The 19,433-nt window shown below is 44.2% G+C and overlaps 1 protein-coding gene across 6 annotated transcripts in view; it reads left to right on the forward strand.

Annotated features, from left to right (window-relative positions):
• iqsec1 (IQ motif and Sec7 domain ArfGEF 1) overlaps positions 1-19,433 on the forward strand; it is a 506,053-nt gene that overhangs the window by 375,623 nt on the left and 110,997 nt on the right. Inside the window, exon 1 of one of the 6 annotated variants that reach the window (XM_033037210.1) lies at positions 4,098-4,210. The exons of the other annotated variants lie outside the window; for them this stretch is intronic. The gene's annotated coding sequence lies outside the window, so the exon portion shown is untranslated. Of the gene's footprint in view, positions 1-4,097; positions 4,211-19,433 lie in introns of those variants that run through there. 6 annotated transcript variants of the gene reach the window in all.

Consider the following 19,433-nt stretch of genomic DNA (forward strand, 5'->3'; position numbering starts at 1 on the left):
TTCAGAAAATACTCATCAGGTAAAGCTGCTGCCATACAGCGCCAGAGACATGGGTTTGTGCCTGACTGCGGGTGCTGTCTGTACAGAGTTAGTACATTCTCTCCATGACCTGCGTGGGTTTTCTCCGGTAAGCTCCGGTTTCCTCCCACATTCCAAAGACATATAGGTTTGAAGGCTAATTGTCTTGGTATAAATGTAAATTGTCCTTGGTGTGTGTAGGATCGTGTTAGTGTGCAGGGATCACTGGTCGGTGCGGACTCAGTGGGCTGAAGGGCCTGTTTAAGTGTTGTGTCTCTAATGTAAACTAAACTAATTTGATGTTTCAGATGAAAGGTTGGTCATCAAATGCTGATTGTTTTTCTCCATTGATATCACTTGACCAGTTGATTATTACCAGCTTTCATTCCGTTTTACATTCGATTTCCAGCATCTGCATTGATATGATTTTGGATAATAGTAAAGATTCGACTTTGGTAGTTGTAACCAGTTCCAACAGAGCCAAAATCATGAGAGTTGCAACCAGGGCTGCCAACTCTCAAGCAAACTCTCACGCCCTCACGCTCATCAGAAATTTCTCACGCTCAGTGGTGAGAAATTTTGTGATCAACGAAAATGTCAAAACTCGGATAAACTGCATGGTCCGCGGGTGTTGGAGAGCAGGGGATGCGGGAGGGATGGGAGCAGAACCAGCGGTGGGAACAGATGCGGGGAGCCGGGACTTGCGAGTGTTTGCAGCGCTGCGAGTCGCTCACTGCAGCTCTGGCCATGGAGTGCTCCGGACAGTGCGAGTGTCCCGGGCCGCGGAGCCGTCGGAGGCGTTGCGCCGCTGCCGCGAGAGTCTCTGTGCCGAAGAGACAGACTCTCAAAGGGAGATGGAGAGAGAGAGAGGGGAAGGAGACGGGGAGACAGGGGGAAGAGAGAGGGGGGGGGGGTGAGAGGAGAGAGAGGGGAGACACAGAGGGGGCGTGAATGGAGAAAGAGAAGAGGGAGAAGGGGGGGAGAGAGAGGTAGGGGAGAGAGAGGGGGGGAGAGTGAGGGTGTGAGGGGGAAGAAAGAAGGGAAGAGAGAGGGGGTGGAGAGGGAGCAAAGGGGGAGGAGAGAGGGAGGGAGAGGGAAGAAGGAGGGTGGGAAAAGAGAGAGGGGGAAAGGAGAGAGAGAGGGGGGAGAAAGAGGAGAGGGAGGAAAGAGGAGAAAGATGAGGGGGCGAGAGAGAAGGGAGGAGATAGACAGAGGAGGGAGGGAGAAAGGGGGAGAGAGCAGGGGAGAGAGGAGAAGGGGGGAGGGAGAGAGAGGGGGAGAGAGAGAGAGAGAGGAGAGAGGGGAGGGAGAGAGAGGGGAGAGGAGAGAGCAGAGGAGAGGAGAAAGAGAGAGAGGGGAGGAGAGAGAGGGGAGGAGAGGGGTAGAGAGAGAGAGAGAGAGAGGGGGGGGAGAGAGTTGGGGGAAGAGAGGGGAGAGAGAGTTAGGGAAAAGAGAAGGGAGAGAGCGGGAGAGAGGGGGGAGGGGGGAGCGAGAGGAGAGAGGGGACGAGAGAGAGGGTGAGAGTGAGGTGGTAGGGAGAGAGGGGGAAGAGAGAGAGGGAGAGAGAGAGGGGAGAGAGGGGAAGAGAGGAGAGAGAGAGGGGGGGAGAGAGAGTTGGGGGAAAGGGGAGAGAGAGTTAGGGGAAAGCGAGGGGGGGAGAGAGAGGAGAGAGGGGACGAGAGAGGGTGAGAGTGAGGTGGTAGGGAGAGAGGGGGAAGAGAGAGAGGGAGAGAGACAGAGGGGAGAGAGGGGAAGAGAGGAGAGAAAGAGAGGGGGAGAGAGAGTTAGGGGAAAGAGAGGGGTAGAGGGAGAGAGAGAGGGGGGGGAGAGAGTTGTGGAAGAGAGGGGAGAGAGAGTTAGGGGAAAGAGAGGGGGGGAGAGAGAGGAGAGAGAGAGGGGGAGAGTGAGGTGGGAGGGAGAGGGGGAAGAGAGAGAGAGAGAGGGGAGAGAGTGGGGAAGAGAGGAGTGAGAGAGGGGGAGAGAGAAGAGAGAGGGAAGTGGAGAGAGTGAGAGGGGTGAGACACGAGAGAGAGGAGAGAGAGAGGGGGAGGGGAGAGAGAGGGAGGTTGAGAGGAGAGAGGGGGAGAGAGAGGGATGAGAGTGAGGTGGGAGGGAGAGAGAGAGGGGAGAGCAAGAGAGGTAGAGAGAGAGAGGAGAGAGAGAGGGATAGAGAGGCAGGGATAGAGAGGCAGGGCTGCCAACTCCCATGCATTGAGTGTGAGAATCACGCATTTCACCAAATTCTCACGCTAATCACAAATTTCTCTCGCTCTGTTGTGAGAAATTCTGTGATCAACGAAAATTTCAAAACTCATATCAACTGCATGGGCCGCGGGTGTTGGAAGCGGAAGCAGCGGCGGGGACAGATGCGGACGGGGAGCGGGGCTGGAGAGTGTTTGCCGGGCTGGCGAGTCGCTCACTGCAGTTCCGGCCATGGAGCAGCCTCAGTGCAAGAGTCCCGGGCCGTTGGAGGCATCGAAGCGTTGCGCCGCTGCCGTGAGAGTCTCTGTGCCGAATTCGCCCTGGTGACCGGCATGGATCAGGCTGCTGCTCGGTGCATCCTGGAGGACAACCAGTGGCTGGTGGAAGTAAGTACCAAGCACTGGGTAGATACGGTGGAAGATAGTGGAATTCAAATGGGGGTGGTTGGAAAAAGCATCCTGCTTGCCTGCTAGATTTTCACTTACTGTAACTGCAGGAAAAATGTTCCCGATGTTGGAGGCGCTCAGAACCATGGGTCACAGTTTAAGAATAAAGGGGGGGTCAGTTAGGACTGAGATGAGAACAAACTTTCTTCACGCAGAGAGTTGTGAATCTGTGGAATTCTCTGCCACAGAATGCAGTGCAGGCCAATTCACTGGATGTTTTCAAGAGAGAGTTACATTTAGTTCTTGGGGCTAACGACATCAAGGGATATGGGGAAAAAACAGGAAAGAGGTACTGATTTTAGATGAATAGCCATGATCATATTGAATGGCAGTGCTGGCTCGAAGGACCGATGGCCTATTCCTGCACCTATTTTCTATGTTTCTATGCTTGAGTATATGGCAATAAAACTGCCCCCCCCGGTCGCTATACTCCCTCGGGCTTGGTCTCTCGCAATTTCTCACTCCCAACTCTCACCCAATGTTGGCAGCCCTGGTTGCAACTGAAATGCAAAAGTTCATTTATGGTAACCCGACCAATAGTTTATAGAAGTGAAAGGAGCTTTAAAGTTGGAAGTGTATGCGCATCTTGCAAATTGCAAAGTCACACAAAGAAAATCTGAGAAATTAAGCAAAGCGATCATTCTTATTGCACTTTGTTTAAGAAACAGCTGCAGATGCTGGAAAAATTGAAGGTAGACAAAAATGCTGGAGAAACTCAGCGGGTGAGGCAGCATCTATGGAACGAAGGAATAGTTGACGTTTCAGGTCGAGACCCTTCTTCAACCATTCTTATTACACTTTGTCATTGTGGAATCGCCTGTCATTTAAACTGCAGCAGGTAGTTTGCATCCTCTCTAAACATAAAAATCATTAATAGGAAAAAAAAGTCAACAAAAATCTCAAATTTATTGTAGTCCAGCCTTTACAAAACTAATTTAATAAAATATGGAATAAAATCTTTCCTAATTTATCAGTGCAAGCTCTATGGGTTAGCTGCGATAAATGTCATTGCATTATCCTTACAAACGCCTATTGCATACACTGGCATTACAGTCTACCAGCTGATTACTCTCATCCTGCAGTGTAGGGCTTAAGTGTGCTGATACTTATTTGCATAATATTGAGAGTGAAGAGAGCCTTGGCTATTTGTGTGTAATACTGTTACACGTGTGATGTTCAAATTCATTCTTTGCCACTTCCTGATTCCCAATCCTGATTTATACTGACGTTTTAACAGCCGGCGACCTTGAAACATGATTGTTTAACAGAAGCAATTATCAGGGGAGCTTGCATTAGGTTACACTAGATCATGAAAGCTGCTGAATAGAGAAAGGCAGGCACAAAGTACAGCCCATTGCATCAATGTTATATGAATTTGCTGATCAGTAAATCCATCAACATAGGCCTGCCCTGAGCTCCACAACGAGGCACCGTAACAGCTTCATCTTCCTTCAGTCACTGCAATACCACTGCATCCAGAACCTTGACAGCTTCAGCTGAGTATCTTTTATTTATTCATGGCCTGCAAAAGCATGAAGTCAGAGGTAGGTGAATTATGCAGTGCAGCAAGTGACTGCAGTAACATTTGTAATCTGATGAATAAGCAGTCTGAATCTTCTACTTCATCAGTGTTCACATACTGGTTTAACAGTGGGACAGTATTGATGTTATGAGTGCAGTAAGCTACAATTTGTTGTGTGATGTAATGAAGGAGAGATATAGAAGGTGTGGATAGAGGGCAGATTTACATGGAAGTTGAAACTCTGTTTTAGTGGAGGCGAGCAATAATATGTCTTAAAATACACTGTATTGCTCTTGAAGCATGACAACAAAGCTAAAACGAGCAGTTATGGGCAGAGGTCATTTATTTGTGTTTCCTGTGTGAGGTGTGTAGTCAAGTGATGTCATTCAGGTGTAACCTGAGATGTTTAAATAATCCTGAGGTATTTTGTTTTATTGTTTGGAAGGTGATAATTTAATGAAGGGAAACAGACGGGGTGACCAAGGGTAAAGGGAACGAAAGAGAACAAGTAAAAATCACTGTGAATCTCACTTTTTAATAGGGAAGGGAAGAAAGTCCAGGTTATAATTGAAATTTAATCTGATATCATTTTTAATTGATTAACAGAAGATATCCATAATAAATAAGAACTCCTTTTATTAAATAGTTGCAACATTGAGCAATGGTTATGACTTTGTTGTGTTAATGAAACAGATTGTCCTCAAGCAGGCATAAATACTTGGTTATAAAGATATATAGATTTTTTTTTTAGCAATGTTCCTTCAAAATAAAAGGCAAGATATGTAGGATAATATTTTTTTATTTCACTGACATCCTTGAGAATTAATTCTCTTAAAAACAGTAATAATACTTCAATTGTTAACAAAAAGCTTTTTTGTGTATTTGCATTTGTACTTATGTTTCCTGGGCTAGGAGATTGTGAAAATACTGTTCTTTATTAAAAATGGTGTGTCTTGCAATTGTTCTTTTTACATTAAGGTGCTCTGGGGTGATGACATGGGGGGCAAGTTTGGTTTTATGTGCTAACTGAATGGATCTTTCAGCAAATGGAGGAGATTTTTACAAATGGAAGATGTTAATGCTTTCAATAAATATTATTCATTTTGAAAAGGTGATGAAGAAGCTAATGAAGGCAGGGCGGTAGACATTGTTTACCTAGACTTTTTAGCAAGGCCTTTGACAAGTTTATGTTTGGTAAGCTAGTCTAGAAGTTCAGATCACTTGAAATCCAGAGTGAGCTAGAAAACTGGATACAAAATTAGCTTGATGGAAGGAGTTAGAGGTTGGTAGTGGAAGGTTGTTATTCAGTTTAGTGGCCAGTGGTGTACTGTTGTTGTTTGCTGCTAGATCCACTTTTGTTTGTCATCCGTGTTAAGGATTGGGTTGACGATGTTGTTAACAGATGCAAATGACACCAAGATTTGTGATGTAATGGACAGTGCAGAATATTCTTTCAGATTGGACCAGGATCTAGATCAAATGGGAAAGTATACTAAGGAATTACAGATAGAATTTAACACAGATAAGTGCAACGTGTTGCATTTTGATAACTTAAACTAGGCCAGGACTTGAACAGTAAATGGTTGGACCTTGGAGAGTATTGTAGAATAGAGAGACCGAGGGGTACAGATATTTACTTCCCTGAAAGTGGTGACGCAGGTAGTCATTGTTGTGCAGAAGGCGATTGGCATGCTTGCTTTCACCGGTCAGGGCCACCCAGTACAGGCGGTTGGACATTATGTTGCTGTCATTGGTGAGGCCACACTTGGAGTATTATGTGGAATTCAGGATGCCCAGCTAGAGGAAGCATGTTATTAAGCTGGAAATATACAAAGAAGTTTAATGTGGATGTTATTAGGACTTGTGGGCTGGAACTATAGGGAGAGTCTGGGTAGGCCGGAACTGTTTTCCTTGAGTCAAAGGAGATTGAGGGATGACCTTATGGGGGTAAACAGGTCCACCACCGATTTTCCAGCACCCTTGGTTCCAGAGCATTGCTGTATCATCCGTTTTGCCGGCCTCCAAGAGGAGTCGAACGGTCCGCCTAGCCGAGGAATCCCAGATACCAGCTCACAAAGTCAACCTCGGAGGTTGGCTATGGGAATGGATCTGCCAGCTCCGTCCAGGCTAGAATTTCAAAGCCCCAGCCACGAGGCAAATTCGACCCACCTATTGGCTGTGGAAGTTGGCTATGGGGACAGATGTGCCGGTTGTGGCGGGGCTGGAGTTCCAGAATGTTGATTTATTTTATTGAAAGACAGCTGGGAGATTTCTAATCCTATCAGTTAATTATTGGAAAAAATGCATACCCAAGAATAGATATTTTCATTAGGAGTATTTATTTTAAATTAAACATTACTCCATTTCTCAAGAACTTTTAGTTCTTTACAATCTTTTAACTAGAGAGCAGTCGTAAGCTACTATCTACTTAATTGACGACCCTTGGACCATCCTTAACTGGACTTCACTGGACTTTATCTTGCATGAAACATTATTCTCTTGATCATGTATCTGTGGATGGCTCGAATGTAATCATCAATCGCTGACTGGTTAGCTTGCAAAAAAAAGCTTTTCACTATATCTCAGTATACGTGACAAACTAAACTCCCTTGACTGTGTGAGTTTTCTCCAGGTGCTCTGGTTTCCTCCCACATTCCATAGAAGTGCAGGTTTGTAGGTTACTTGGCTTCTGCAATTTGTCTATAGTGTACAGGGATCTAACCTGTATACGAGTGATTGCTAGTCAGCGCAGACTTTGTGGGCCAAAAGGCCTGTTTCCACGTTGCATCTCTAACCTAAACTAAACTGAACAAGGACCTTGGATAGACACAATCTGCTGGAGTAACTCAGCGGGACAGGCAGCATCTCTGGAGAAAAGGAATGGGTGATGTTTCGAGTTGAAGTCCTTCTTCAGACCTTTCACATCTACTGCGGCTCCACACAGAGATGATCACTTCGGTTTCTGAGAGGCCCGAATGTCTCCCTAGTTACTTTCCTTCCCTAAATGTAGTTATAAAATCTCTTTGGATTTTCCTTATTATTATCTACCAGAGTTAGCGCCTGCCCTCATTTTGACCACCTGATTTATTTCTTAAATATGTTCCTCAGTTCCCAAACCTCCTCCAGGAATACACTTGATCCCAGCTGCCTAAACCCATCCCATACCTCCTTTGTCTTCACCAGAGCCTCATCATCCAAGTTTCCATACTCCCACTTGCTTTGTCCTTCTCTCAAATAGGAGCATGCGTGGCCTGAACTCTGGTCTCACTTTCCGTTCGTTCCTTTGCCCGCAAACAACCTACGCCAATAAACTTGAGCAAGTTCCTGTCTAATGCCCTCAAAGTTGGCCTTGCCCCAATTAAGAATTTTAACTCGTAGGATGCCACGTCCTTAGTCATCTATCTATATATTATTAAAACTCTCATCTTGACCACTTCCTGTCTGCGTTGTAATTAAATTTGCGCAAAAATTATCCCCCATAGCGCTACGATTTTTTGCCAGCCTACTCACCATCTCCTCTGCTGCGTCAAATAAGTTTTGTTCCGATCGATGAAATAGTACAACAGTTATGAAGGTTTTGAAGGTTTCCCCTCCCCCACACCTCGCCCTCCCACACAGCCTCCCTCGCCACCACACACCCCCTCCAGCACCCCCCCTCCCACTCGGCACTATGGCAATGCCAGTCTATGTTGGGAAAGTTTAAATCCCTGCTATGGCAACCTTATTAGTCTCGCTGCTCCCTGCAGTCTCCTGACATTTTCATGTCACTGAAAGCAGTGCTTTAACTGATATATCAATTATTTTAAGGGTAAATGTTCCAGCATCCAAGCTAGCTGCTGAATGCCGAGCCCTTTCATTCCATAAATTGCCAGGTAGAACAAATCCATTGTAAAGGGTGTTTTAGAACAGTGTTATCTCCAAAGCTAGACTCCACTACGCTGCGATACTTAACCTAGCTGGATGAGAAATTTACTAACATTCAGTGCATTAGAATTCCGTGCTGTTCTGATGAGGTCATCTTCCCCAAAATGCACAGCAGGAAAAAATTATACTTTTGCCAGTTGGGTCTCAATGGAACATTTTAAAGATAAATACTGGTATGTTGATATTCCCCTTTGCTGAACAGCTTTGAAAACAGATATTCTTGTGGTTGAAGAGAACAAGGACAGATTTGGTTTAATACAGTATTTAAAAAGGTACTTCTAATATTTTTCTGCAAACCTTAACCAAGCTAGCAATTTCTAAAATCAAATTAAACACTGTACTTTGTTTGAACCTGAAAACATGAAGGGGAAGGGAAGAACTGGGACTAAAGAGGATTTGCAGAGAAAATGATGATTATTTTGAGATAAAAGGATGATCACCAAATAATTGGGACTGTGTTTGAAAGCAGGGAAACAATGGTCTCTCCAGCAGGTTCTAGTCTATTGCCAATATAGTTGCTGATATCAGCAACATAAATGCTACAAGTGGAAACTGGCCATCATTACACATGATGCTTGTTGGTGTCTATTGAAAAGGAATGCAGCATCCACCGATGGGACTTTGAAATGGGACTTTGATTGAGATGAAACAATACTTCTGTGCAGCCTTCATGATAATTGAAGTCACTTTTGTAATTTGGAATAGCTTGTCTAAGAGAACAATCTTTTGGACGCAAGTCTCAAGATGAGACCTTTATTTTCAATAACTGAAATTTGTTGTATCTCAAATGTTCAATCAAAATCAGAGGAACATTGAAACAGGAGTAGACCAATCTTCCTTTTGCCCTGTTCTGCTATTCATTTAGACCATTGCTGATCTGCATCATAACTCTATTTACTTGCTTTGGTCTGTATTGCTTAATACCAAACAAAAAAAATACTTGTGTGAATTTCAAATGGTCAAATTATTAGTTTCTCAGTTTTCTCTTGGTGCAGAGTACAAGTGTGAAGTCGTAGTTATTACAGAGTTGTGAGCTAAATACTCATGGTTTCTTCTCCCCAAAGTCGCCACATGGCAAAATGATCCAAATATGAATCCAAACAAACACTGCATTTGAACAGAAACAAAATGAAAACGTTAAGGTTCTCTCTTGAGAGATGACGTCAGCTGTGGACCTGTTGCAGCGGTAAACTGCAGTGGATCAAGGCTGGCTGGAAGGCTAGAGTTAATGTGCGTCAGTCTCTCAAAACATTTCTTTGTGATCCCATTTTCTCATCCATTGTCTACATTACAGGCTAGATGCAGGAAAAATGTTCCCGATGTTGGGGGAGACCAGAACCAGGGGTCACAGTTTTTGTGGAGAATTTAGGACTGAGATGAGGAAAAACATTTTCACGCAGAGAGTTGTGAATCTGTGGAATTCTCTGCCACAGAAGGCAGTGGAGGCCAATTCACTGGATGTTTTCAAGAGAGAGTTAGATTTAGCTCTCAGGGCTAACGGAATCAAGAGATATAGGGAAAAAGCAGGAACAGGGTACTGATTTTGGATGATCAGCCATGATCATATTGAACGGTGGTGCTGGCTCGAAGGGCCGAATAGCCTACTCCTGCACCTACTTTCTATATTTCTACACATTATCCATTTATCAGGCGCTCCCTACATGTTGGGTGCAATTTACACTGGCCAATGAACCCACAAACCAGCACTCTTTGGGATGTTGGAGGAAACAAGAGGACCCAAGCAAACCCATGCAGTCATAAGGAGAATGTGCAAACTCCACAGACTGCCCAAGTGTGGCACCATCTTTTGTAGGACTCGAACTAGGCGGCAAATCATTTGTAAATGCTCCATGATGGTATTGTTGACAGCTTTCCAGTACAGATGGGGCAGTAATTAATGAGCTTTAGGGCCTGTCCCACTTGGTGATTTTTTCAGCGACTGCCACCGACATATCAGTGTCGCCATAAGATCTTGAACATTTCAAAATCCAACGGCGACAAAAATTCTTGCGTCACTTAAAAAAACGCGTCATAGGTCATCACGCTGCGTCATAGGTCATCACGCCGCGTCACCGCCGCATCTCACCGCGTATTTTTCGGTGACCTGATACATCAGTCAATGATGCCGGCAGTCGCCAAAAAAATCGCCAAGTCGGACAGGCCCTTTAGATTTGTCCTGTTTCTTGTGGACTCATGCAGTGAATTGCACTGGAACTGTTTGGAGAAAAGCGTCCAGTTAAACAGCAAATTCTTCAACATCACACTTGGAATACTCTCTGGTCTTGTTGCCTTTTGTTGTGTTGGGTGATCTTTAGTTGTTACAGTTACATGAAGACATAAATTGAATTGATAAAAGACTGATTCTAGAGATGGGAAAGACTGAAAGAAAAAGTTGGCACTTCTGAGATTGTAGCAAAGGCTGTTAGGGCATTTGACTTTGAGCTTTGCCATTTTTGTGGAGGGGAATGTTTTTGTACACACATCCTTATGTCAGTTGTACGTTAGCTAAATTGATCTGTTGATTATGGATCGGTTAGCTCTATCCATTACATGTGCTTTTGCTGCATGACAACCATGTAATCCCGTGAAGGTAGACACAACATGCTGGAGTAACTCAGTGGGTCAGGCAGCAGCTCTGGAGAGAAGGAATGGGTATGTTTTGGGTTGAGACCCTTCTTCAGATTGATGTAAGGGGAGGGGGCGGGACAAATGGAGGAGGCCCAGGACAGAAAGGTCAGATTGAGAATGAGAGGAGGAGTTGAAGTGCTGAGCCACCGGGAGATCAGGTAGGTTAAGATGGACTGAGGAGAGGTGTTCAGCGAAACGATCGCCGAGCCTGCGCTTGGTCTCGCCGATGTAGAAAAGTTGACACCTGGAACAGTGGATACAGTAGAGGAGGGTGTAGGAGGTGCAAGTGAACCTCTGCCTCACCTGGAAAGACTGGGTCGTTGGATGGAGTCGAGGGGGGAGGTGAAGAGACAGCTGTTGGATCTTCTGCGGTTGGAGGGGAAAGTACCTGGGGAAGGGGTGGGAAGGGACTGGTTGACCAGGGAGTTTCGGAGGGAATGGTCTCTGCGGAAAGCAGAATGGGGTGGAGATGGGAAGATGTGGCCAGTAGTGAGATCCCGTTGGAGGTGGCGAAAATGTTGGAGGATTTTCTGCTGTAATCCCCTGGAGTTTGGGTTGGCACCTCTGTTTCAGGTACTTAGTGTAGTTTCTAGCACAGTTTTATGCACTCTCCACTCTACCATGATTACTTGAGCGGGTGTCAGGTCAGGATATGAGTTTGTGTAGGAACATCAAAGATAGGTACAACATTTTGTGTTCATCTTCAGGATATGAGTTTAGTTTATTAGTTATGTCACTTTTGGTAGTCTACATCATTGTGTGAGCTTCCAGCTTCATGGTGCCATATTGATTCTTGAATCTATCCATTTAACTCTGCAATATATAACGGTGAGGTGAGAATTACTTCATGTCAAATCAACAGAACATGGATAGGTGACAATGGGACCCTTCGGGTCACAGTTTAAGGATAAGAGGGAAGTCTTTTAGGACCGAGATGAGAAAATCATTTTTTACACCGAGAGTGGTGAATCTGTGGAATTCTCTGCCACAGAAGGTAGTTGAGGCCAGTTCATTGGCTGGATTTAAGAGGGAGTTAGATGTGGCCCTTGTGGCTAAAGGGATCAGGGGGTATGGAGAGAAGGCAGGTATGATATATTGATTTGGATGATCAGCCATGATCATATTGAATGGCGGTGCAGGCTCAAAGGGCCGAATGGCCTACTCCTGCACCTATTTTCTATGTTTCTATGTTTCCTCTGACTGATGCAGTCGGCTGAGTTACTCCAGCACTTTGTGTCGAATCACTTTAAAACTAGGCACTGATGCTGCTGATCTGCACCAGCGAGCCGTTCTACAACATGAGCCGCAACAACAGCCGTGTCACCGGATCGTGCGGTGGGTGAAAGGGGCTCGTTGGTGCGCCTTGCGAGTCGGGAGTGGTGTCGGAAGCCGGGGCTACAAACGGCCAGGGAGATGGTGGGAGCCGGGGATGGGTGGGCAGGTCATTCCATTCACATTCAGTTTACATTTGATATTAGTTTTATTTAAGTTTCTGGCACTCCATGGTGCTTTAGGGACACGGGAGACAATAGTGAGCCAGGGTAGTATTGTCGTTTCATTATCGTTGGTCTGGAAAAATGGATAATCCAGAAAGGCTCTGGAACCGAGGGTGCTGGAAAATCAGTGTTCAACCTGCACTATTTCACTATCCTTAATTCTGTTGTAAATTCAGGAGCAAGAATGATACCTAAGGATTGCAGTTTTCAATTTCATTCACTCTCTTCACAAAATAACTGGAAATTATTTATTAGCAAAATACAACATGTTGGACGAACCCAGCGGGTCAGACACCATCTGGAGGAAATGGACAGATGACGTTTTAGATTCTTCTGACTTAGTCTCTGTGGACATTATTTATCTTTGGGCCGATTACTGGCAAGTAACATCTGTATCAGACAAGTGCCAGATAATCACCATTTCCAACCACAATCCATTGACATTCTGTCATTGCAATTAATTAAATCTCCACCCTCAGTTCCAAGGCGTCACCATTGGCAAGGTTCGTAGAGCTAAACAGAGAATAGGATAGGATTTGCCTCCATATTTCCACAATGTGTTTACATTAATTTATCGGAACACGTCAGGAGCTTTATGGTCATTCTAAAGGGCCTGTCCCACTTGGGCGACCTAATCTGCGAGTTCTGCCGAGTTTGCCCTCGACTCGTACTCGCAGCATGGTCGACACGAGGTCATAGGAGGTCTTTGTAACTCTCCTTCATGCTCGAGAGTAGTCTCCGTGTACTTGAGGCCTCAGCTAGGTTGCGGCGTATTTTTCAACATGATGAAAAATGCCCACGAGTAAAAAAAGGTCGGCGTGGAAAAAAATCGATACTTTTTTTACTCGTAGGTTTGGTCGTAGTAGGTCGGCATGTTAGTCATAGGTAATTGAGGGTAGTCGAAGGTAGTCAGTCGTAGATAGTCTTCATCATAGTCGAAGGGAGGTCGAAGGAAATCGAAGGAGGTCGTCTTCACTCTCCACTATTCGGTGCCCAATTTTCCCGAAGTTAGTCATAGCTAGTCGAAGCTAGTCTTTAATATTCGAAGGAAGTCTTCTACATAGTCAAAGGAGGTCTTCAACATGACATTTTTTTCAAACTCTCCTATGCACTTCTAACCTCGCCAATTAGGTTGCCCAAGTGCGACAGCCCCTTAACAGTACTTATAGCTCAATACCATCCAGTAGTACCTAATCTAGTTGATTGGATCTCCATCTACCACTCTAATTACCACAGACCATTGTATGGATTGTCCACAAGATGTGACCAGGGCAAGAAAAAGACACAAAGTGCAGGAGTAATTCAGCAAGTCAGGCAGCATTTCTGCAGAACATGATTAGGTGATGTTTCGAGTCAGGACCCTTCTTCAGGCTGATTATGGTGGAGATGGGGGTGGAGGCTGGACAAAGTCTGGAAAGTGATAGGTGAATACAGGCAAGGACTTTTATTTGGATTGGCAGTTGGTTGAACAAAGACCAGAGATGAAAAGACAAAAATTGTGAGATAACCAAAGCTTCCATGTTGCTTCTCAACCCTATGACATCCACCAGCTAGCAGAACAAATGAATCAAGTGCCTGGGAACAAAACCATCAACAAAATCATCGGCAAAGTCATACACTCTCCTGACATGGATATGTATCTTAGTTTTACTTTAGTTTAGAAATACAGCGTGGAAACACACCAAATCTGCGCCAATCAGTGATCCCTGCACACTATCACTACCCTACGCACACCAGGGACAATTTACAATTATACCACGCCAATTAACCTACAAACCTGTATGTCTTTGGAGTGTGGGAGGAAACCGGAGATCCGGAGAAAACCCACGGGAAGATCGTACAAACTCTGTGCAGACAAGCACCCATAGTCAGGATCGAACCTGGGTCTCTGGCGCTGTAAGGCAGGAACTCTATCGCTGCGCCACCAAGCCGCCTGTAATTCCTTAATCTTTAATTATGTAAAAGGCTGGAACTCTAATAACACTATAGCAACCTTTACAAAAATTGAGAAGATGAAAAAGGCTGCCATTCACTAACTCTTTGGTGATAATTGGTGATAATTGGGAATGAACAGAGGTACCCATGCCCTGTGATTCCATTTCTTTTCAAATTCCCTGTAAGTTTTATTTTGTAAAGTTTTGAATTAAGTATCCTGTTTTTATTTAGAATTTGTTTATACTGTGAGTTGTTTGTGATTCTCTATGAAGTAAACGTTGCCAAATTATTTTAACATAACATTTTTCCAATATTTGAAATACCCTTTCCTGCAATGGGAAACTCCCTGAACTGTGTTTTCAAAGATTCTCTTTAGACTGGAGACACCAATGTTTTTTTTTTCCCCGGCAGAAAAATAACTTGCACGTCCACTTAAGAAATGTCTCTTACGAATATGAGCTTGTTAGAATTTAAAGCCTACATTGTATAAGTTTAGTAGCGCCTTTCTTTAAATTTTTCATATAATTTAAATATAAAATTATGATTTTAAATGTTTCCCTCGTATGTGGAAGATGCTTATTTGCAAATGTAATGGTTATTTAATGGTTATTTAATGAGTATAGAAGCTGGGATGTAATGTGAAAATTGTACAAGGCATTGGTGAGACCAAATCTGGAGTATGGTGTACAATTTTGGTCGCCCAATTATAGGAAGGATGTCAACAAAATAGAGAGAGTACAGAGGAGATTTACTAGAATGTTGCCTGGGTTTCAACAACTAAGTTATAGAGAAAGGTTGAATAAGTTAGGTCTTTATTCTCTGGAGCGCAGAAGGTTAAGGGGGACTTGATAGAGGTCTTTAAAATGATGAGAGGGATAGACAGAGTTGATGTGGACAAGCTTTTCCCTTTGAGAATAGGGAAGATTCAAACAAGAGGACATGACTTCAGAATTAAGGGACAGAAGTTTAGGGGTAACATGAGGGGGAACTTCTTTACTCAGAGAGTGGTAGTGGCGTGGAATGAGCTTCCAGTGGAAGTGGTGGAGGCAGGTTCGTTGGTATCATTTAAAAATAAATTGGATAGGCATATGGATGAGAAGGGAATGGAGGGTTATGGTACGAGTGCAGGCAGGTGGGACTAAGGGAAAATAATTGTTCGGCACGGACTTGTAGGGCCGAGATGGCCTGTTTCCGTGCTGTAATTGTTATATGGTTATATGGTTATGGTTAAAATTATTTGCAAACCTCACTCTTGCAGTAACGGAACACTGTTATTAAGGATGCAACATAGAATGTTATTTCTTTTGAGATCTTGTAGTTATCCTTCCAAATTTATTTGCAACAAAACCATGAACTATAATAATTGAGTACTTAGAAAGTTATCAGCATTCCAGTTTTGATTCAATATTTAGTTTTCATTGATCCTTCCCCTCTTAATTATTTAACTTTTCAATTGGATATCTTGACTCCATTGCCATGACTATGGATTATTTATTGTCTCTAGTTTTCACAGCGAAGCATGAGCTTTAATTTTAACTGTACCTCCCAACTGAGCAGTACTTCTTTATCAGATTGCATATCCCTTGGCCTACCTTAGAATAAATGCTCGGCAAAGCTGGAGTTTATATATTTTTTGTTAATTTTCTTGTATCTCCTCTCTACATAAATACTACCTGACCTAGATTACTTCCAGTAATTTCTGTTTTACTTCAGATTTCCAGCATTTTTAGTAGTTTCTTTTGATATTATGATGTAATCTTAGCTTTAGCCTGGTGGGAGAATCATTTATTCCTTTTTAGTGTACTTGAGGAATTTAAAGTGCATGCAGTCTTCAGATTTGTAGGATGAATAATTGGACCAGGACATGCAACTGAATTTCAACTTGCAACTGAATTATGCAGTTCTTGCATAATTCTTATTTTTGTAACAATTTTATAAATTCCCACGTTTCCAGTTGAGCAGCTGAAAGCAGGAGTTAACGAGCAGACATTTGACAGGCAGCACACTCAACAAGATCAGTTTCAGTTGAGCAGCTGAACGCAGTTAGCTTCGTGGAGTCACCTCTCAGTGGATGTGTAGAAAGGACCACAGACACCAATGGAGCAGCCTGTTGGGATGAGGCTGGGTGGCGGTGAAGTGCTTTGTGGAGGATAAGTGTTGTGGCTTCAGCTCGAGGGGGTTTCGGTGAAAGGGGCGATGGTGGGCTGGTTATGGTTTGTATACTTTCCATCATAAATTTTGCTTTGTTTAATGCGGTAGAGATGGTAGCTATGGCAGTGGTATGCTCTTCCTGCAGGATGAGGGAAGTTAGGGAAATTTCCGGTGTCCTTGAGCACTGCACCTGTGGGAAGTGCATCCATTGCAGCTCCTTACAGACCGCTTCAGGGAACTGGAGCAGCAGCTGGACAACCTCAGGGCCCTGCGGGAGACTGAGGATGTCATAGATAGGAGTTACAGTGAGGTGGTCACGCACAATGTACAGGCAGAAAGGAGATGGGCGACCATCAGAAAAGGGAGATGACTGAGTGCAGGAACCTCTGAGGCCATTCCCCAAGGCAACAAGTCTGCCCCTTTGCAAACTAGTCTTGGGAGAGCAGTAGCAGCATCAGTCAGAACTGTAGTGTCAGGCCTGGCTCGGAAGCACAGCGGGGAAGGGAGAAGTCAGTCAGAAAGAAGACTCATTAGTTAGGGGACAGACAGGAGACTCTATGGCAGCAAACAATGGTCTGTTGCCTCCCTGGTGTCTCAGAACGGTTGTGAAACATTCTCAAGAGGAAGGGGGAGCAGCCTGAAGTCGTTGCACATATTGGCACAAATGGCATTGGAAAAGGGATGAGGCCTGTGGAATGGATACAGCGAGTTAGGCAAAAAGTTAAAAAGCAGGCCCTCGTGCGTAGAAAACTCTGGATTGCACCTCTTGCTATATGCCAGTGAGACAGGAAGACAGTACAGGTGAAAACGTCGCTGAAGAGTTAATGCAAAGGCAGGGATACAGATTTATAGACCATTAGGATGTCATCTGAGGTGGAAGTGACCTGTATAAGTGAGAAGGATTGCACTGAATTGCAGAGAAGCCAATATCCTGGTGGCCAGGTTTGCCACTCGGTTGACGGAGAGATGAGAGGTTGGTAAGGCGATGAAAGCAGGTTCAGTAGATAGAATGGGCAGTAGCACAACAGTAAGCGAGGAAGGACTGATGGATTAAATCACATTTATTTTAATGCGAAAGGTCTTGCAGGGAAGGTGGGTAAACTCAGTGTGGATAGGTAAGTGCAACTTGGGATGTTATAACCAATATGGAAACCTGGCTAAGGGATGCACAGACCTGGCACCTTGATGTTTCACGGTACAACTGCTACATGTGAGACAGAGGACGAGGTACAAGAGGAGGGGGGGGGGGGGGGGGGGGGGGGGTTGCCGAGTTGATGAATGTGAATGTCACTGCAGTAGTCCAAGACGATATCACTGATGGTTCACCCTGTGAGGCTATATGGGCGGAGCTGAGATATAAAAAGGGGTTGATCACTTTGTTGGGAGAGTACTATAGGCCTCCACATAGTCAGCCGGAATTAAAAGAATAAATATATCAGTAGATTACTGGTAGCTGCAGGACTAAAAGGGTTATCACAGTAGGGGATTTTAACGTTTCCAATATCGACTGGCCATGTCATGGTGCCAAAGGCACAGACAGGGTGGAATTTGTTAAATGTGTTCAGGAAAGTTCCCTGAAGCAATTATGCAGAGGGCTCTTCAAGGGAGAGGGCTAATCTTGACCTATTCTTAGGAAATTCAAATTCTATTAGCTTTAAAATAGTTATGGATAAAGACATGGCGAGTCCATAAGTTAAACTTCTGAATTGTTCTAAGGCCAACATTAATGGTATAAGAACTTGCTAAAGTTGATTGGAGTAGGTTATTTGCAGGCAAAGGGACATCCCAAATGTGGAATGCTTTTAAAAGAGTGACGGTGAGAGTTCAAGGCATGCATGTTCCTGTAAGACACAGCAGTTGGGTTAAGAAAGCTTGGATGATGGGAGGAATTGATGCTCTGGTCAAGAAAAAGGAGGCATGGGACAACTATAGGCAGCTGAGATTGAGTGTGTTCCTGAAAGAGTTTAGGGGAGTAGATTGAGGAGTATATACAAGAAGAAAATGTGGAGGGCAAAAAGAGAGCAGGAGATAGTTCCAGTTGATACGACTGAGGAGAATTATATTAAGCAGAATTATATTAAAGAAAAGCAAGTAACTTGAAAGAGAACAGGGCACATCAGATATCTTCAGGAACCGGGTGGCACATTGGTGTAGAGATAGAGTTGCTTCCTCACACTGTCAAAGATCCAAGTTCAATCCTGATTACAGGTGCTGTCTGTTTGGGGTGTACACGTTCCTCCTGTAACTACACGGGTTTCCTCTGGGTGCTGCAGTTTCCCCACAGATTCAAAAACTTGCAGGTTTATAGGTTGATTGGCTTCTTCTGACCTACTGTATAGATGCAAAGATTGACAGCGTGGAGCCAATGGGCCGAAGGGCTTGTATCCATGCTGCACCCCTATGTAGAGCAGCAGGAGATGGGCAAGGTCCTCAATGAGTATTTCTTCTTGGTTTTTAATGCGAAGAAAGACTTGAAGGGTAGGGAACAGTTAATAGAAATGTCTTGAGGATACCCCATATTATGGTTGAGGAGATGTTGCACTTCCTAAGGTGTATGAATGTAGATAAATCTCTTGATCCTTATCAGATATATCAGAGGACTCAGTCGGAAGCTAAAGAAAAAATTGCAGGAGCCCTGGCTGAGATATGAATCCTAGCTAGACACTGGTGAGGTGCTGGATAACTGTAAGAGTGACGAAGGTTGTGCCTCAATTTGAGAAGGGCTGCAAGGAAAAGCCTGGGAACTATAGACCAGTGAGCCTAACGTCTGGAGTAGGTGAGGTACTGGAGAGGATACTGAGGGATAAGATATATATGCATTTGGTTAGATGGATTGATAATGAATAGTCAGCTTGGTTTTGTAATCAAGAAAGTTGATGAGGGCAAGACTGCAGATGTTGTCTATATTGACTTCAGCAAGGACTTTGAGAAGGGATATGGCGATCTTATACAGATGTATAAAATCATGAGGGCAGTCGAAAGGGTGAATGTACAAAGTATTTTACCCAAGATAGGGGAATCTAAAACCAGAGGACATAGATTTAAAGTGAGTGGGGGGAAATTCAGTTGGAACCCAAAGGGCAACTTTTCCACTAAGAGGGTGGCTGATAC

This window comes from Amblyraja radiata, chromosome 18 (genome assembly GCF_010909765.2).
Source record: "Amblyraja radiata isolate CabotCenter1 chromosome 18, sAmbRad1.1.pri, whole genome shotgun sequence".
In the NCBI taxonomy this organism is placed as follows: domain Eukaryota; kingdom Metazoa; phylum Chordata; class Chondrichthyes; order Rajiformes; family Rajidae; genus Amblyraja; species Amblyraja radiata.